Source organism: Cygnus olor, chromosome 5 (assembly GCF_009769625.2).
Source record: "Cygnus olor isolate bCygOlo1 chromosome 5, bCygOlo1.pri.v2, whole genome shotgun sequence".
Classification (NCBI taxonomy): Eukaryota; Metazoa; Chordata; class Aves; order Anseriformes; family Anatidae; genus Cygnus; species Cygnus olor.
The window spans coordinates 39119757-39140442 of record NC_049173.1 but is presented as its reverse complement, the minus strand read 5'-3'; the positions used below and the strand labels follow the sequence as shown (position 1 = coordinate 39140442).

The 20686-nt window shown below is 38.1% G+C and overlaps 1 long non-coding RNA gene across 1 annotated transcript; it reads left to right on the top strand.

Moving 5' to 3' along the window:
• Positions 1 to 13583: 13583 nt before the first annotated feature.
• Positions 13584 to 20686, top strand: LOC121070569. Its single transcript, XR_005820141.1, has 2 exons — positions 13584 to 13719; positions 19610 to 20686. It is a non-coding gene; the product is annotated as an uncharacterized LOC121070569 (long non-coding RNA).

Genomic DNA, 20686 nt, shown 5'->3' with positions numbered 1-20686 from the left:
AAAGGAAAAAGAACTGGGATAAGTAAATGTTTTAGAGCATGTTTAAAATGACAACATCATGAGAGAAAGATTAATGAACATGAGAAATGAACAAACATTTTGCCAAGCAGGTACCACACACACTTACGAAAAACAATTAGTGAAGGTCTAGCAAATACCTTTTAGGTAGGGGGAACCAAAGTGGGAGGGAACCCTTAGGTGATCAATTACTCTCTTTGTTTCAAATTGACAAAGGCATACCTGGGTTTGTGGTCCTGGATGGAACAATACCTCAACATCAAGAATTTGGCAACAATAAAACCCCTAGGCAAAACCACCTAGGGAATTATCGGACATTAGGACAAGGCTCATATTTATTTCTCCCAAAGCATCAAGAATAAAAACAAGTTCAATAACAGCTCAAAGAGGTAACTTTATTTCAAAACATATCATCAACAGAAGCAAAAGTAGTAAAAAGGGCTATAATCTACAAGAAACATGCACAGATAGGAGAGTGCCCTTTAAAAATTGACACTTCAGCACAGCAGAGTGCAGAGGCAGTACAGTAGAAGAATATTATTTGGTCCATAAAGATGAAAAGTAAAATACTCAAAAAATGTCGTAAGACAGACTGCATGGAAATTAGAGCTATAAGAAGGGAAAGAGGAAAAGGAGCCAGAAAGCACGTGCAAAAATGAAAATATACAGGAATTAAAACAAATGAGAAATTTTTGCTCACATTTCTTGCAAATGCCACCCTGAAAAATATCAAACTATACATCAAACAAATTCAAATACAAAGTCAAAATTAAAAAGAAACACTTCATACAGAGTGCTACCCACGAAACAGGCTGGTTTCTCTTTAATTGTTGCAGAATTAGCAACAAGACCTCCTTTTTTGGGGCTTAATCAAGTATGGACTTCAACTGACTTTAGAGAAGGTCCATAAAGCCTAATTTTGCAAGGAGTTGAGAAGCCATCCTCCCAATTAAAATCAGTAAGGGCTGGATGGGCCTAAACACTTCCTAGTAGAATCCTAAGGCTTTTCCACATAGAGAGTGAGTGGTTACCGGGGTGAAAGAGTTACCACACTGTAAATGAGTCAGACGTTTTAAATATTAAAAATAAGACAGATAGCCTAATAAAAATATTATTAAAGATAAGCCCTTATGTGATATGATATGAAAACAAACATGTATTTAAGAGCAGAATGCCCTCAAGATTTTTAAATAATCTCAATACAAAGTAATGGATTAGACCCTGAAGATTCTACTCCATTTGTCCTGAGGGAAAACTTGGAACAAATTTAATTAGAAAGTATTTCAACCCACTGGAGATTTTAAGGAATGAGATTAAATCCTGGCACTAGAGTGAAGTATTTTGAATAAATTTTAATTTCAGAAGAAGAAGAGTCCAAAAAGAAGAAACAGATCACATTTTGTTAAAAGGTGCTTTGGTCTTCCATAATGGCAAGCAAAGCCATTTTCCCCTGAAGAGAAGGAGCCCTTCCCTCCAGATTCCCCCCTGAATCACCAGGAGTTGAAACCAGCAGGTGAGGACATAGCAAGTTATGTCCTCAGCAGATGAAAATAATTATGTCTTCATTAAGCCTGCAGTTGTTATCATATCTGTACGTTCCACTCATCAGGATATTTATCTTTGGTAGTAGAGACACATACTCACCTGTACCTTGCAGATGAAACACTGAGGTACATGGAGACAAAGACAGTTGTTTGACACTATTTTGATATTTAAAAAAGCAAGCTAGCACGTAAACAGTATTGAAATCTGTCTCTAGATGACATACTCATATGGTTGTCAACATGGCAAGCATGCTTGCTTTTATGGCCTCATATATGAGAAAAAGGGAGAAGCAGGGGACAATAACTGACGGTGGTGAAAGGCAGACCTTCGCCTTTTATTTTCTGCAAACAGGTGCTAAATGGAACATGTGGAGTGTGACTTGGTGACTCCAATGGTGGATTGTTAAACAAATAGTCGGGAGAGTATCCAAACCAAGGCATGAGTGCTTGCGCCTAAATATACAGACAGGGAAATCACACTTCAATGCACTTTTAAAATTATCTTAATATCGGTAAAAATTCTGGCAACTTCCTTGTGTTCTACAGCAAAACTACTTTAAAATTTCCAATAAAATTGCTTAGTTGGCTTTCAAAACTTTCACAGTCAACATTTTTTGAGCAGGGACCAGCAATGCACCCTTACAGTAAAGGCCAAAAACTTCCTTGGCTGCATTAGGAAAATCATCTCCAGCAGGTCAAAGGAGCTGGTCCTTCCCCTCTATTCAGCACTCCTCAGCAGAATATAAGAGGGATATGCACATACTGGAGTGAGTTCAGCTAAGGGCCATGAAGATCACTGAGAGGCTGGAGAATCTCTCAGAGTCTCTCTCACACAAGGAGAAGCTGAGAAAGCTGGGACCACTCAGTCTGGAAAAGAGCAGGCAAATCTCATAAGGTCCCTTCCAAATTCAACCATTCCGTGATTCCTCAATGAAAATAGTGGCAGGCAAGCAGCTGGTTCACTATGAACACTTAAATATCTCAGGCAGTTTCTTCACTGAAAATGATGATTATCCTACATGAAATTAATACTTAATTTCAAATCTACACCCCAAAACAGGGTAGCTAGCCAGAGTTTCTTTACTGAGAGTGGTAAGGCACTGGAACAGGCTCCTCAGGGAAGTGGTCACAGCACTGAGCCTGCCAAAGTTCAAGAAGCATTTGGACAATGCTCTTAGACATATGGTTTGATATTTAGGCAGTCCTGAATGGAGCCAGGAGTTGAACTCAATGATCCTTGTAGGTCCCTTCCAGCTCAGGATATTCTGTGATTCTAAGTTCAAAGCATCACTGTGTTTAGTGAAGAGGGTTGTTCCTGCAAATGGGAGCTGGGTAAAAGGAAAGTCTAGATGAAACCCAGTTATGAGAGATGTATGCATTTCTTCACTGCTAATACAATTTACGTTAGCTACTGATCTAAGTTGGAAAAGGGAAGACATACTGACAAATTTAACTTAAGGTACTGCTGTCAAACTATTCTAACACAATCCTACAGCCTGACCAGCTAACACCCTTTGTTCCCAAATGACCAGCCTATTAGATGCATCATTGTACTCATGAGAGGTTGCATAAGGACAAAGCTAATACTGGAGAAAACCTTTAGGTCATAACCTCAGTCAGTTCCACAGTGAGAGCATGCCAAGGATAAAAAAATGGAGAACATCAACAGAACTGAACAGAAAATGCATTTTTGTAAATATTTGTAGGCATCATGTAGAACTTAAGAATTATAATATCATTATATAATACTGTATAAGTGGGGTAGGAAATAGCTACTGAAGACAATCAAAATATTTAATAAAGGATATGTATAAATAGACATTTCATTAGCCTTTAGAAGCACTAAAGCTAACTCTTACTGCAGCAACTTTTATATGAACTACTTCCTATTAGCCATAACGTTTTTACCCAAATATATCAAAGCTTAGGAGCTCTAGATAGCAAGGGCATTGAAAGAAAAATAAAAAGGAGACCTTAAGCGAAAAGTAGAGTTCTATATTTCAAGTCAAAGTTCATTCTGGCTGTTTAGTGATATACTTGTATATTTCTGACCAGCATGAATTTACTCAAGTCACTATCATCCTTATCTCAATTATTTTTGCTAGTTTCATCAGACCCCGTAATGCTTTCTATATTTTTAGAACTTTTATTTAAAGGCAAACTGACTTTGTCTAGACAATATTGCCTTTAACTGAAAGCTTCTGTTGAAATAACATTACCTGTTGGGGATGTACCCTTAAATTGGCCTTGTGTTCATACATTCGTCTTTGTGGCAGAAGTGAGATAAAGGAAACAACGATAAAAACAATTTATGTATCAATTAATTCCCAAGATGTTTAAATAGGACATTTTCTTACCTACTACACAGAGCTGAAACAAATGAGCTCAGTTCACCAAGAAGAGCTGCCAAGTGGAAAAAGGTCCCTGCAATTTTCTAAATCAGAAATCAAAGCTGCATGGCTTGTTTCAGTAGCTTGCAGAACTACTAGAATGCTGCAGACCGGCATGTTTGAAAGCATTTCTGTGGGTTGATTGTATTGATTTAATCTCAGATTTGATATGATTTGGGGGTTAAGAAGATTGGTGGCTCTGAGAAATCTCTGAGAAATAAATACAGTTAATACCACCAACTGAGCATGGTTTCATTTTCACAGGACTCACTGCTTTGATAGCATAAAAGCTCTGACATTTTCAATGCTGCTATTTGAGTGGCAGCTTTGAAAAATGTGTATCTACCTCTTCAGGAATTCCAACACACCTGCACTCAGCCTAAACTGGACAGGGACAAACTAACAATTGTATTATCATGAAAATATATTCCAACGTAATGTACTGCAAGAACTGTAGTAACACAGGTGTAAGAATGTCCAAAAAGGTTCACATAAAGTTCTGTAGGGTGAAACATGCTGTTTTCAACTCTGCAAATTTATGGACTGTTCTTATGAAAGCCTTTAAAGCAGAAACCTATTGCTGTTTTTATCAAAACCTCACTGTTTAAGGAAAATAAAGCTAGAATACCTGGGATAGAATATCAGGCACCATCTGATAGTAAGACTAGGTGGTTATATGAAGGAAAATCTTCAGCATAATAATGTCACAGAAATCAGGATACTTGCACTCAATGTAAAAGAAATAGTTCATTCATTTTGTTGTTTAAAGTCATCAACATCAGACGGTGGAGGCTCTCAACTCTGTAGTTCCCAAACTCTGATGAACATGGGGCATGAGGAAGCACAGAACCATGACAGCCTTGACTGACTCAACTAACTCAGAGGTAAAGAACTTGGATGATGCCACTAACATCAACTTAAAGATCCTCCTGTGCTACACCATACCACACTTTTTTCACATGAGATTTTAAAAAGCCTTACCCAAGACTAACTGTCACCTAGTTGTCTACTTGAACAAATAGGTGATTTTTAATTAGGTTAAATCTCCATTTCTCCCCATAATTTCATCTGTATTCTGCAGTGCTACCACTACAGGGAGAAAAAAAATCAGGACATTCCTGACTTATATAAGTAACTTATACCTGGACAAAGGTATCAAACCTTAGATTCATACTTCGGGACTAGGATTTTCGTAATCCCCTCAAAATTTTAAATCCTAATTAAGAATGAAAGCAGTAAGGAGATAAGATCCAATGCCCAAAGGATTCTTGAACAAAAAGGTAAGCAAAAAAAAACTGCCACGAAGAAAACTGCAAATATGTATACATAAATAAAGCACAGGGGTTCTTTTAAAAGTACACCCCACTCAAGAATTTTGCATTTCTGAGCTACATCTATTTCTGTTCAAGACACTCAAAGACTCCCCTTACTTTAGTAAGAGTTGGATTAGGCTCTTAATCAGGAGCTCAGGGCCACATTAAAAATACTATTGTGAGTTGGTTTAAAAGAAGTACTTTTTATTGTGAAATGTTCCTTTGGATTTATAAAAGAAAATGCTTTGAATTTTTTTCTTCTAAAAGAATAGGCTCCAGACATTTGGAAAGTATCTGCTCTGAGTCACAGGAACAGGAATCCGTGAAGTACCCCCTTATGCAATCAAAGACACTCACCCTTCCAGCGCTGTGTGCAAGTCAGTACATCAGATGCACTATTTTGGGTGTCCCACAGGCACTCCAAGATCAGACATGGTCTTGGCAAACTTAGCAAATCATGTCTCGGCCTGACCCACTACTTCAACCTCACGAACCTAGAGCTTCTAAATGTTCCCATGTCACTGTGCAGCGATCTCAGCACGGAGATTCAAACACATCAAAGAGTCCTTTGACTGCTGAGTTATGAGGAGACTCCCTTCTCCTGGGCAAAGGGGCCAGGGAGAAAGAGACAACATATTTGCTGTGTTAGCTTTAGAAGTCGCACACTGTTTGCAGAAGGGGTTATCTTGTGTCCACACTCTCTGATCTAAGCTAATGTTTGTTTACAGAGACTGTAAAGCAGGAGGGCTGGAGAGCAGGAATGTTTCACTGTATTACATGTGGTCTCCTCTATAAAGGGGTCTTTGATATAACCTTTTGGGGGTGTGGGGGGAGAAGTCACCTGTAACAGCCACATCAGGAGATGCTTATTTACAGGAAAAAGTCTAATTCCTTTTGCAGGATCTGAGTGATCATTTGGATGTATATTTTGCTTTCAACGCTTTCACAGAGTGAGGAAAATAAACCATGAAGAGTATTATAGCTCAGCTCAACCATTTTTACAGCTGGTAAGCCCAATACCTGAAATCAAACACTCCAAACCATCAACTGGTTTCGTGGCTCCCAAATCTTTTTTTTTCCTTCTCACTACCACTCAACTTAGCCCCAAAAATTCCATACAACACTATGTTTTCAATGAAAAATGACCTTGCACAAGTCTTGAATAAGAAAAAGTTGATGCTTAAATTTAAATACTACTAGCATAAGTGATGACAAAAAAATAGAACTCTTTGCAGTATGATTTTCAGTTTCCACGGCTTGAATGTTTTAAATTACCCCTTCCAAAAGTTAAATTACATTTATCAGTAGCACGGATGCTGTTACATTGCTTCTTGTTAGATTCTAATGGACAAAAGAAATTTCCAAAAATACAGACTGCTGAGGCTGCCTTGGAAAGAACTTTTGCACCACTCTGAATTGCATATAAAAATATACATTGAGTTCCTCAGATACTAATTACTTCATTACTTTTAGCCCATCTGCTTGATACAGGAATTAGAAAAACCTTCTAAACAAGTCAATCTCAATAGCAGTCAGTAAAGGATTCTGGGGCAGGTCTCCACTATGCTAACAAATACCCAACGAGAGTTTTGGAGTAGGGAGAAAATTTTGGTAGACCTAGGCTACTTTCAGCTTCTCTACGGCATCTCCTGATCACCCAGCAAACCCGTGATATCCTCAGCCCATTCAATTTGTCACCTGCAAAAGACAAAGAGGAAAAGCTGCTCATCTTAGCAATCCTTTTTGCCCTGAACTACAGCCAGAAACACAGGCCCAGTCGTGTACTGGATGCATTAATGCACAATGGAACTCCCCTGCCTATGGCTGCTTATCCTGCAACTGTATAGATGGCATATGAAAGCCTCCAAATCTGAGTACCATTTCTATAGGCACTTGTGTTTGAATCAGAGCTTCAGACTTATTCATACAACATCAGTCAAGGCCTTTTTTGCCATGCAGTTTTTTTTGTTTGATCACAGTGGCTTAGCATGCACGAGCTATATTTCTCATAGTATAGTCTACTATGCAAGTGGGGATAAAATTACAGAAAGTGCAGAGTTTCTCAACACTATTTCAGTGATAGTATTAGCTGCTAACTAATTTCTGTCTATCTGCACTTTTTCTGTATTAATTTTCTCCGGTTGGTTCCTGAAATATTCTAGGGGCATTTTTATTTGAATTTAGATTAAATTGCTCTGTATAACAACAAAAGGTCAGGTCAGAACATTTAGCATTTATTAATGAAACAAGGGCTCTTTACTTTTAATTCTCTCTGCCTGTGAACACTGGGAAAGCACCCTTGCCTATAAGAAATGGCTCTAAAAAAATCTACCTGAACTACACTGATGCTTTTGTACCATTTCCAGAAGAAGAAGATATGCTCTCCTATGTTTAAGTGGCAGGGGAAAAGGGTTTTAAGTGTGATTTTACAATTTACAATAATTTTAGAAAGAAGTTATTAAAACATTACAACTAACGTGAGGTATTTTGGTAAAATCCCTCTAAAGCTAGATCTACCAGGAGCTATTTCATCTGGGGCATCCTGTTTCAAGGCCCAGGCAGGTGCCATGCCTGATTTAGGTGTAATGCAGTTGCAAGTCACAGGAAGGTTGAGCCCTCAGCCACGTCCAGGAACACTTAATACTCTCTGCAATCCCCTTATGCCTGAAGCACTGCTTTTGTGAGAGCTCCAGCTCTGATTGCTGCAGACCACTCACTAGAGAGGTGCCTGCCACCAGTTGCAACAAACAGCTGACAAATGTAGAAGCTGCCTCCTCTCAGGACAGACAGCTGAAGCAACTGCATCTGTCAGGCTCAGTCCCTGGCCACTACTCATTTCTCAGGCCTTCTGCAGAACTGCGATTAAAAAAAAACATGGACTGAACATGCAAACTTTGTCCTCAGATAATGAAAAGTCATACATGCTACTCAGCTTTTCATCACAACAGGATGACTTCAGACCTTAGTATTTTGGAATAAGAAAAAAACAAGGACAACAAGAAGAGGTGTTAAGCTTTCCCTTCAGCTTAATACCAGTTGCTGCAAATAAACCAGGAACTGCTACTCCAGTATAAAAACTGAACTGCAAACACACAAAAATACAAGTGAAAAAGTGTTAGCACTCCTTGTTGCTTCTCAAACCCCATTCTGCACAGTGAACCAGCATTTCTGGTCCTCGTGTGACGAAAACTCCTGTAAGATTCAGCACATCGGAATTCCGTAGTATTTCTAAAGACATCAATGACATTAGCCGGCCGCAAGCCAATTCCATTGCTCCTTTTCAACATCTTTGCCAAGGACACCACTAACTTGTAATTGCTCATCAATTTCACACTGCACCCTTGCTGACAGGAAGGAAGGATGAGAACAAGAGAGGCACTCTTACGGATTTATGGTATCTCTAGAAGACAACTTAAGACTCTACAAGGCCCCAGGGCTAGGGTTTGTTTAGAGGGGAACATTAAGACCAGCCCTCCTCTGACTTCAGCTACCTGTTACACACCTTGTCATACTCCCTGTCGTGGAGTAAGACATTCTAGGAACCCTAACCTGTACCTTCACCCGAACTCAAGAACTGAAGCCTCAGACAACACTGGTTGGGTTTAACATTAGGGTTATACAAAGAAAAAAAAAGTCCAAAAAAACTGCATCACTTCTGCCTTTTGTAAAGGTCAACATTTAATGGTAAACCCAGTTGTAAAATTGCTTTTGATGCCTTTCTTGCATGTATGTTTCAGACACTTTTGCCAGCTTTCAAGACTCACAAGAGGAAAAAAAAAAAAAAAGCCCTATGGATACATTAACCATTAGCACATAATCCTGGTACAACTAAAATTTCAGCAAACAAGGAAAAAATATAGGTAAATGCCTAAGTTTGTGTTTTCAGGAAACAATTTATCATCCTTGAACCATGATTTACACACAAGTTTAGAATGTGGGGTAGAAAGTTCAAAGGACATTCTTAACTTCACAGTGTGCCTTGTGACACGTATTTTTAAAGGAACCCATGCCAGACTGAATGAAATATTCTTAATAAATATTAATAGTAAACCAATGATCCCAGTTAACTAGTGTCCTGCCCACTGGGTCTCCCCTCCACATAAATAGGGATCTTTAAACTAGGGAAATATTTAGCTCTTATTTTCTCAAATGCAATGTGGAATCCTATATATAGCAATGCTGGAGACCAAAGTGATCTGGACAGATCCAAAACCATAATTCATAAAGGAAATAAAAAAAAAATTTGTTCTCTTAAGAGGAAAGTCATGCTTTCCATGTGTAAGATAAAAAATAAACACATTGGCTCCTTTACAAAAGTAATTCCTGAAAAATCCTCATATGATACCAAAAGGCATTTAATCCTCCCTTGGATACGTCCACTTGAGTCACTGATATATTTGATGTTTAGGGAAAAAACAGAGTGGTATTTAACATGATTCCAGGAAAATTGTGTCTGACGCTGTAGCCTTTTAATATCAGTGATCTGTATTTGGTTTATAGTTCCTTCCCGTTTTCCAATACCCTACTCATTATAGATCTAATGACATTCTGAGTGCAGGAAGATTTACAGTGGTAAGCAAGCATCACTTTCAGTGTAACATTTCAAAAAGGGTACATATTTTTAACAGTTCTGTAACACTTAACCTTTCGCTCTTTTTTAATGTAGTAATATTCTCACCATTTCTCATAAAGCAGCAAAACAAACATATCTATTTCCATGAGACAAAATGCAGTTCTGAGATGGGGTTTTCTAAGCCTTGAACGATACGGTAACTGAATGAAGTTTTTGCTGGGTCCACACAAGCTTCTGAGCTAGGGCTTCTCTCATTACATTTACATTCCTGCAAAGCTTTTAAGCATGAGACCCAAAGAACTGTGGGCATCTCTTTGGGGTAGATAGATGCGTAATTCTTTCCTTTTTCTGTAGGCCACAAAGAAAAATGTCTATGCCATTTCTTAAGTAATATATTTTTATTCCTCATTTTCTTTCATACTGACTCAGTTTCCATTTTTCTCTTTAAAAAGTTTCCATAAGAAAGCATAGACTTAGCAGTTAGATCAGCAGTTTAAAAGTTTTCTGCTCATTTGACTCATGAGTTAGTAAGAATTGGGAAAATACTCCAAATTCACTCTAGGTAATTGTTTTTCTACTGAAAACATCAGGGCTTAGCATAAGCAGATAAATTTTATTTATACTAGGAGACCAAGATACCCTTCTGCAATTGATCCTGAAATCACCCTGACAAGACATAGGTAAAACAAACAGTGTCAGCAATGAGCTCAGGTATATTTCATACATTTTTCAAAAATATCTGGCCCTTACAATCACTTGGAAAAAAATCTTACACTGCATTGTTGTTGGATTTTTCCCAAAACCTTTGCACAGTTTACTTTTTGAAGTCAATTTTTGAAGTGAAGATTTTAACAGTATTTTTATTGTAAGATATATATGAACTATACTGCTACTTTTAACTATTTCTTACTCAAAAACAATTAAGTGCTACTTTCTGCATTATTCATTGCAGGTGAATATTAACTTACATCAGTTCTGAGACCAAAGCTTGGTCTGTCTCCTACGAGACCTAAAGTTCTTCCCAAGACACTTAAGTAACTGAAATACCAACGGCACCAATTTTGCTTATCATGACTACAAATAGAGATGAAAAATATGAGTTATACGACATCAGTAGCCCTGCAGATTTGTGTTTGCAAGACTGTAGCCTAGAAAACAAACATGTAAGGAAGGTGTTTTCTGCCACAACTTCTTCCCCACAAATTTTCTTAAAGTCATCAATACATATTGTAGATGAACATTTCCAGAGAGACTACAAGAACCAGAGGTTCAAATTGCCCATTAGTGCTTGCTCAACATTTGTCATAGCAAATTTGGGGGTATATTTAGCCCCACACAGATGATTCATGTTGTAACATGAAAATGTTTTGTTCTTGAATCTATCACTTTGCTTAGTGGTGCATTTTTTCTGTTTGTTTTGTTGTTTTTTAAACACTATGCAAGACCTACCTTTAGAGAGGCAGAATAAAAAAGTGCCTTGAGTTTCCTAAGCAAACTCTACAGAAACAACTAATGACAAGTTATAGAAAAGTGTAGCTGTGACTGATGCTATAGAATGATTATGAGAGATGTTCATATGTTTTGAGAAGTTGAAGATAACTTTAAATGAAGACAGCCATGTGAACCATTATTTGCATTCAAAAGCAATGGGGAAGAGATTTTTTGCCAAGAGACCAAATGTCAGAAATAGTTCTCATTTCTGAGAGTGATTTAAAGCAAGTGAATGGAGAATAGTGTAAAGTTGTAATGTGAATAATTAAAACATGACTTGAAGGAGAAGGTAGACAGCAACAAATATACAGATCACCATCTGTAAGCAGCATCAAAAAGAACAGATGCTTTCAGAAGTTTATAGAGTGGTTATCAGAAAAGAATGAATGTATTCAGAAACAACTACAAGCAAATTCAAAAAAAAAAGACACGTTCAAACCTGCATTATTCATATTCTCCTTGTTGAGCTGAACAGTCACCATGGATTGAACAAAAATCACCATGAGTAAAGTATTTCAGAAAGAGTTTTCACTGATAACAAGCAGGTAGTTATCAGAATTTTCTAGACCTCAAAAACTAGAAAATTCAACAGGTCCAGAATTTGTAGAACACTGAAAAAGATTTGGTTTGGGATTGCATTGCCATCATCAGTGATGAAAGAAAAACTTTTCTCATGGTGTTTCACCTTTCTCACAGTGTTTCAGCCATTGGTCATATTCATTTGCCTTTTTTTTTTTTTTTTTAAACCAGTTCCTAAAGAAAAAAGCCTGGAAAAGGTCTGCCTTTAAAAAATAAAAATGTGATCACTTCAGAAAGTGAGAGACTGAAGGAAGGATTCAGAAGTTTATCTAGTTAATTCTAGATGTTTAACGTCCATTCTATTTTCTAGATTTCTGAAATAATTTCCATACAAATTTGTCTGAATTCTCTGCAAAAGTTTACTTCTTTCCTGTTGAATACTTAATTCAGTACAGGGCATTCCTGGAAAGGAGGAAACTGGAGTAAGGAAAAAAAAAAAAAAATTTAGTTCTCCTTAGACCAAGAGACTAGACTAAGATGGAAAGGAAAATCTGAGCTGCTCCTTAACTTTCAGAAGCCAATTTGTTCATAGTACTTTGTACTTAGTAGCAATTTATACAACCTTGGTAGAATATCTTTTTCCTTACCCAAATTCACAACTGATACAGGTACAGTCCTAAATTATTCTCTTATTATGAATATTACATGCTTAGGATTCTGTATCTCAAGGAGGGGCCAGATGTCTGTGATCAGTTCTTTTCAACCTCTTGTTTAACTCTTTCAAAAAACTGTAAAGACATTTTCACAGTGTGGCACTACATGTTCTGAAGTTGTGATTTACTTATTTTGTCAAATCCAGATTAAACACAATCTGATCATGCTAAAATCAGAAATGAAAAAGGAAAGTCCTAACTAATTTATAAATTCAGTGCGTGTATTTTGCCAGGAATCTCAAGGACTGGGTGAATTAAACTTTGGTCTCCTTTTTCACTACTATTATCTTTCTTAGTACTTTGTTAATACTGTTTTAGTCACTTTGCCAAGATGCTCAGTAATAGGTTCTCCAAAAGGAGAACTGAAGACTCAGAGGCCTTCATACAAGTCACAGGAACCCAGTGCTGCTATAGCACCAAAGGTCCCCTGATTCAGCAAGTAAATTGCAAATCTCCTTTTCCAGCATGTAGACTACAGGGATATGCCTCTATGACTCAAAGAGATACTTCACTTTGCTTCTTGGACACTCCTTTTTCCCTTGTAGTATCCGAACCAAATTTCCTGTATTTTACCCAGGTAACAAGGGTGAATGCCCTCCACACAGTCTAGAAGACAGCAACAAGAGTTTCTCAGAAATGTCCTTTTATGCTGGAGAACAGCCAGGAATTGCTCTTCTTGCAATTGTCTGATTTATGCTGTAACATCAAAATATAGTTAAAACACAAATGCTACTAAACCTCCTAACAAAACATTAACACAGTTTAAAAGTAGGAAAAGCATTTTTTCCACAAATCTGTGTTTTACAGGCAGCAGCAAACCAAGCCTCCATAGGCTACATACTATAGCAAGTCACTCCTACCCTCCTATTGAACAAGGTTCTTTTCAGTGCTGGTGCAATCCTAAAGAAAGGCCATCCTTAAGGGGAAGAAGTCTATGTTCTTGCTGGTAAAGTTGGTGAAAAATGCCAGCTGAAATGCAGCTGTTTCATATTGTAGACTGTGGTGCTTGAAGAGTCGAGCTTAATAATTTCAAACTAAATCCAAAAGGTTGTTCTCAGCTACTCAGTTTGAAGTCAACTTCTCTCCCACTCCAAAAGAAGAAATGGAGCAATGTAAGGAACACTTCCAGAATCTTCAAGCCAGCATTCATGGACAAAGGTAAGGTGCATGTCTGGGGATCCCAAATCAAAAGCCTTTCCATACCTTCATTGTGCAGTATTTGTTTAAAATACATTAGTTCAATCTGTAACACTTAGATGGTTCAAAAGGGAGTATCCATATTACTATTTGATCATGTTGATAGCTGCTTGAAGTAGCTTAAACCGATCTCAGAGAAAGTTTTTCCAGTTTTTGTTCCGAGTACAGAATGTACAGGGTAGATCAAGTCCTGATGTGTCATCCACCCTCCACACAACCCTTAGCCAAAAATAGGGAATGGCTTGTAAAGTCACAAGGTTTATGAATGACAACTTCACTGAAAAATGCATGTCCTTTTAAGTTACAGAAAAATAACTAAAATACAGCATATTAGATCAAGTCAGGCAAGTTCATAACATCAGCAAAATGCTCAGTTGTTTGCTTATATATAATAATTATAAGCTAGTTTATTCCAGGCCAAGTCTCTCATGAAACCTGAGCTTGCACAATTTCATATGTATACTTTATATGAATAAGGTATACCTCTTTTGCTCCCAATCTTTTTCCGGTTTCTGTATGTTTAAAGTCTTTTCAGCAAAGGCAAAAAGTTTACTGCTGTAGTACACTTAAGCCTCCCAACAACAGATAGTACAGACAAATTAGAAGAGATTCCCAAGCCTGCTCACTCGCTAGACAAAGCTCTTGTGTGATGAAGGAACATTCACAGGAACAAGTTTTCACCCAGCATTATGCAAGGCAGTCACAGGAGTTGCAATGAAATTCCTCACTACGTGTCCCTGGAGTTAATCCTCTGCATTCACTGGAGTTCTGGTAAGCTCCACATGATATCACATAGCACTGCCTAAATCATGAAAACTCTAAACAGAGCAAAAAATGACACTGCTAACTTTTGGATCTCTGGCATGAACCCACTGTCATTCTGAGAATGAGACACTTGCAGAGAAAACAAGGGCACCAAGAGAAAAAAATATCACAGCTAACTTTTTTTCTCCCTAGCCCAGATTTTCTCCATATTTCAGTCATTAGAGCCTCACAGTTCTTTCCAGTGTAGAGTGTTGACTTGGAAAAATGAAGTATGGCAAAGGCAGAAAAACAGAAAGGAGCTGGACCCAGATGTAGACACCACGAAAGGTGAAGATGATGGGTGTGGGGAAATGCGATGTAATGACATCTTTAGAGCTGACTATTTGAGTTCCTAATGAAGGTGACTCCAGGCTTTAGAGGAATCTTCGTAGAGCATAAGGTGACTTGATGAGCCAGGGTGGACTTGTTGCCTTCTACTTCCAGCAGGATCAGAAAGATGGTCTGAGATCACAGTTAGGTTTTATTACATGCTATTACATCTATGATCCACATGAAGAGACTTATGAAAGGCTTGTTCACAGGCTGATCAAGCTGAGCCATTATTCAATTCCCATGAAAAGCTTTTACGTTACTGCTGGCCAGTTCAGAATGTGAGACATCTGCAATATCTACCTGTAAGCCCATGCCCAGGCTGTTGAAAAATGGGAGGCAAGGGACAGACGACTTGTGTGCATCCTGCAGACTGAGTAAAAGGACAAGCGAAATCTTTCTGAACTGCCCTAAAACCATTTCTGCCAATGGGAGAATCCAGAAGTGAGTATAGCAATTTATTGTCATGTACATTCTTAGAAGAGATCAGGGTCTGTAAGCCAAGTATCAGACAATAGATCTCACACCCAGCCCTCCCCCCAATACATTCACCGTAGAGTGGAAGAGAGAGCGCAGTAGCTCATACTTAAGAATATCAGCATGCATGAGACAATTTGTTGGCCAAAAACAAGCAATGAAGCAGGAATGACCTAAATAGCCATTAAGTCAAAAAAAAAAAAAAAAAAAGTTTTAAATAAGCAAAAGGAATAATTTATGCCCTGCATAGGGAAAGAAGAAGAAATATAATTCAACAAAAACAAGGACCTGGAAAAGCTGGTTATCCAGAGAGGTTGCACTGTCTTCAAAGCCTCCAAGGCTGCAGACAAAAATGGATGAAGCTTTGAGAAACCTTGTTACTGACCCCATAGTTGACCCTACTTTGAGCAGAAGGTTGGAATAGAAACCTCTTTAGGTCCTTTTTGACCTGACTTTTCTTGTACATCTTTGTAAGACAGGCAGGCCATATTACCCATTTTCAATCTGCGTATGATTAAAATTAAACTTTGAACATCCATATGCAACACATCTACCATATCATAGAACCAAATTCTAAGGTGATTCTATTCATATAAACAACTAAAAATATTAGGTACTATGTTATTCAAATATTTATTACTGTTACGTTTTTAAACTATCTAGCCATCCAGAGTAATCGCTTTATGAGGACTATCTTTTGACATCTTTTTTTAAATCTATATAATAGTTACCTCCTATATGGCTACTCAGTCTAGGTTCAAATACTGCCTCTTATTTATACTCCAAAAGAGTAAAACTCCTTTCCATGACTAAAGGCAAAACAGTCTCCATGCTGGAAATTCCCCACCACCCCCAGCATTTACTGTTTCTCCCAAGCTATACCTCCCAGCTTTCTCACTCCTCTGCAATTTGTCTGTCAAAATGCTGCTGAGCACATGTTTGGAACACAGGCTGCAAAAATGTTTTGCGGCAAGGGGAATTTGCCCTTTGACTTATGACAGAAGCTGCTTTTGGATACTAATGTAGAAAAAGTGAAATAAGTTAGGGAAGCAGAACAGGAGACTTCTCTCTCTCTTAAGCTTCCCTTCACATGGGAATCTTCCATCCCAGATCTCTTCTGAATAAATACATTAATTAGTAAGATAATTACCCTCAAGCAACAAGTAATTAGAAAGTAGCAGGACAAAGAGACAACGGCCAAAGCTTCAACTTTAGATTGGGGATTCAGAACTCCCCTCAAGACACAAGAGGAGAAAGGACAGACGACCTTCTAGCCCACTTGCCTGACTCCCATGCTGGACTGTGGTTTCCTTCAGTGCATTTCCCAACATCGTCCCTCATGCATAGCTGCTTTGGTTTGACCCTCTTTAGAGAGGTTGATATGAAAGACATACAACTGACTTGTGATCAAGGTCCAGACTCCAATCTCACCATCAAAAAAAAAAAAAAAAAACAGAAAAGGGTTGCTGGTTAAGATCCATGTCTCTAAATATAAGCGAGACGTGGGCAGATTAAATTCCTTTTGCGGAGTGGGATGCAGACAAGAAACCACAAGTTTAAAAATAAGTCTGAATTTGATAGGAAGATTAATTGACCAGCTCCTGGAAAGAAAGCTAAAAAAAACTTTGAATTTTCCTTCTTTCTTCACTTTTATTTCAGATCTACTCTCAGGGCTTCTTTTCCCTGAAATTCCTCAAAAAAGAGCAAACATCCAGATGCTACAAAACATATTAAACTGCTAGATGCTATGCATGCAATACAACTTAACTGTGCAATGAACAGACAGGGGAGAGGGCCTATCAACTCCATTACACTAACCTTTGCTGTTCCATGCTGACTGTCATGGGTATAACATGCTGTGAAATATATGCAAGAAAAGTAACAGTCTAAATGAAGGAAAAACACCAGTTAAGGCATCAGTCAGGCTGTACTGATTTACAGTTCTGGAAAATTTGGCCAATGGTCTTCAGTTCTAAAGTTGCTGTAGGGTCTGCCAAAAATCACACCCAGCTTACAAAAGGCGAAGAATATTTGATCCTGAAAACACTGTCATAACCGGTCTGCTCCGATCACAGGTGAGTACAGTTGGGCTTTTAATGCATGGCCTAGAATGAATCAATTAACATCAGTGCCATGTACCATTTGTAGAATAGGAACAGCGGCAGCCATCCACCAGATATGGATTGCTGTAAAGCGATCTTAGATCTGAATCACTAAGGAAAGTTAGAAGACTACTGAAATACTGAGATCTACCAGAACAGGCTGCTGCTGTTACTCAGAAATGCTTAAGTCCCTTTTAGATCAATCAGTTGAGGAGCATTGTTAGTAGCTCTCAGGCACTCCAGAAACTCAATACATAGTGTACAAAGCAAGTACTGAATAAAAGAAGCCGTGGCTCATTGATGAATGCTCTGACAACTGATGTAACATAACCTTACATGAAACTGTTTCCCTGTGTCTCTTCTACATGAAGACTTTTAATTAATGTTCTTACTTTCCCAGTTAGTGAGTTATGGTACAGACAGAGATAATTAGAGAAGACCTTTCCATGGATTAAGCTCGCATAGCATCACTAATGAAATTATGGTAATTTACTTCTTCCTAACTGTCCATCTTAGTCACAAGCACAACACTTAAACTATTTAAATTGGGCAATGTTTCTAGACTGGAATCATCTTCATTTGATGGCACTGGTACCCTGTTTGCCTGGAAGAGCCTTCTGCAAAGATACTACTCAACGTTTATATTCATCTATATTAACGATTTTTGCAAAATGCTTGCTTTTATTGGAAAGTAAGATGACCAAATCTGAAAGACCTATTCAGAGATGTTTAATTCCTTTCAAAGCAAGGAAACAATTACATAACTAAAGGAAATAACACTTAAAATGATGTATGGCAGACTATTTAATAGTTTTATCAAAAGGCTCTTATTCCCAATACAATCAAGGAGATTTCATTTTCATCCAAAAAGGGAAACAATCTGGGGATAACATAAGAACAGAGACTTACAAGTAAGAGAGCAGGCTTGCTGTTTGTTATCTGAGAAATTAAAAGTTTATAAAACAGTAGAAAAAAAACCATGCCAGTTGTGATGATTGCCTTCAACTGTGTCTTGTGATGGTCCTGCATGTGTATGAAAATTTCCATCTTATAACTAAGTCACAGAAGAAATGACAGACACCTACTTCTGGCTGTCATCGTACTGCACCACCAGCACATTCAGTATTGCATATATATGGCACGTGCCAGATGATAGTTTGGAGAAAAGTTCACATCTTCATGGTCTGGAAACCAAAAACAACTATTGGACACTTGCTACCATGGAATTTGGAGAATCAATCACTCTTGGTCACATCAAAATCTTATGTCTGCATTTAGATCAGACTGCCAAGAGGTTAAAGGGAAACAGCAATAGGCCTATTTTTTCTTTTTCTTATAATTAAGATCATACAGCAAAGGAACACTAGTATAAGAGGGTGAATACCTATACTGTCATTCAAGCAAAAATTTGCACCTCTTTAGTTTTTACACAACTGTCACGAATGCAAACAAGCACTAAATCAGACTTGTCTGCTAGCTGACAGCAAGTTACTGGAGCTTATGAGTGAATTTAAGGAGAGATAGTTGTTCCCTCCAAATACAAAACATAGTACAACACAGAAAGTACCTTCCCATTTTCCTCAGGTATCTGAATCTTCTCTTCCTGTTTTATGCTTTTCAAACAGGAATTTCACAAAACTCATGGACTTATACAAAAAATGGACAAAAGCAGTTGCCTACCCAGACCAACAATTTTAACAACTGAAAAAGGCCACCTAGAGTATGCAACATATATCCCGCAAATAAACGTGGTTTTAATAACAATCCTGGCAAAACGAAGATTTCTCCCTTACACTGCAAAATGTGAAACACTTCAAATAAAGGCAGGCCAGGCGTGTTGATGCCAAAGCAAATAGGACTTTCGTTACTCTTTTGAAAAGACTGGACACAAGAACAGCATTCACTTTTACTCAAAGCTCTTAACACACAGGAACAAAACTCGCAGAAAAAGAAAGGAGTGAAGGAGAAATAAGATCAAAGTTCCAGAATTCTCCTGTACTGTAAAGCTTTCCCATAAGAGCAACAAATAATTTGTAACAGGACATGAGATAGCATCTAACATTCTCCTATGGTGAGAGCACGTGCAAGCCATCTTTCAGACATTTGGTCCACTCATCCTGCTTTGTCATTCTTTCTAGGCTCTCTTGGCCTCCCCACTACCTCTGTCGGACAGACGCGGCTGAGTGCCACACCATGTGCATGCCAGATTCCTCCAGCCACCCCAAACCACAAAGAGGGAAGGACTGAAACTTCTCCAGAGCGTGTGCTAAGGCACCACTCCTCTGATGACCTTCCTTAATTAGTTGCTCCTGGAATTTATTTATTTTTTTTAAACAAGCCAATGGAATCAATGTTGTTCACATAATTGGATTAAAGAACACTTCACTTCTGGGAAATAGAAGTTTTATGCTTTGGTTAGGCAAGGAAAAAGGATGAGTTGGATATTGGAGAGAACTTGGGCAATTAATCACAGCCTCAGTTTACTACAGGTCACAGAATATTCAGTGATTTTAACCAACCTCCCCTCACTCTAGCCTTCCTAAGCAGGGGCTGTTTTTTTTCCTATGTGATAAAAACAGATTTTCCAATACACTGAGGTTCTTGTAAGAATTTAGGCATTTTCTATACCTTGAGAAGTTCTTTCAGTAAATCATACAGGCAGAAAATCAATCAATACAATAAGACTGAACATGTTCCAACCCAGAGGCAAGAATAGCCATTCAAAGGCACAAGCCACTTCAGACATCATCGCAACCATCTGAAATGATGTTGGCACAGTTAGTGGAGGAAGAAGTCACCAGCCACCAAGCTGCATGCTGTAAATCAGCAAGTGAGGTAGTTCAGAGAAGGGAACTGAACACAGGGTCTGTTACAGCATGAACCTCTTTAGTTGTAGTAGCAGGCATATAGACATAGATGGCTACTAACCAATTCAGCCATTTCTAATAGGCATATTGCCACACAAGCTAGGAACTGTGCCTTCAAAGAGTCTCTTAAAGGCTTTTCTCGCATGGGAAGGTGATGGTTCTGGAGTCTTGTGTACATTGCTAGCATGAAAACTCTCTCTGTAGCCCTTACTAATTATTTAACTTCACACTAGGCAGTTCTGGAGCAAGGAGGCAATATAAGGAAAGGTATAGCTCTGAAACATTAGCGTGAAATGGACTCTGATCCATTGAAGCAAAGCCTTCAAAAATAAATTTGTTATTTACAAC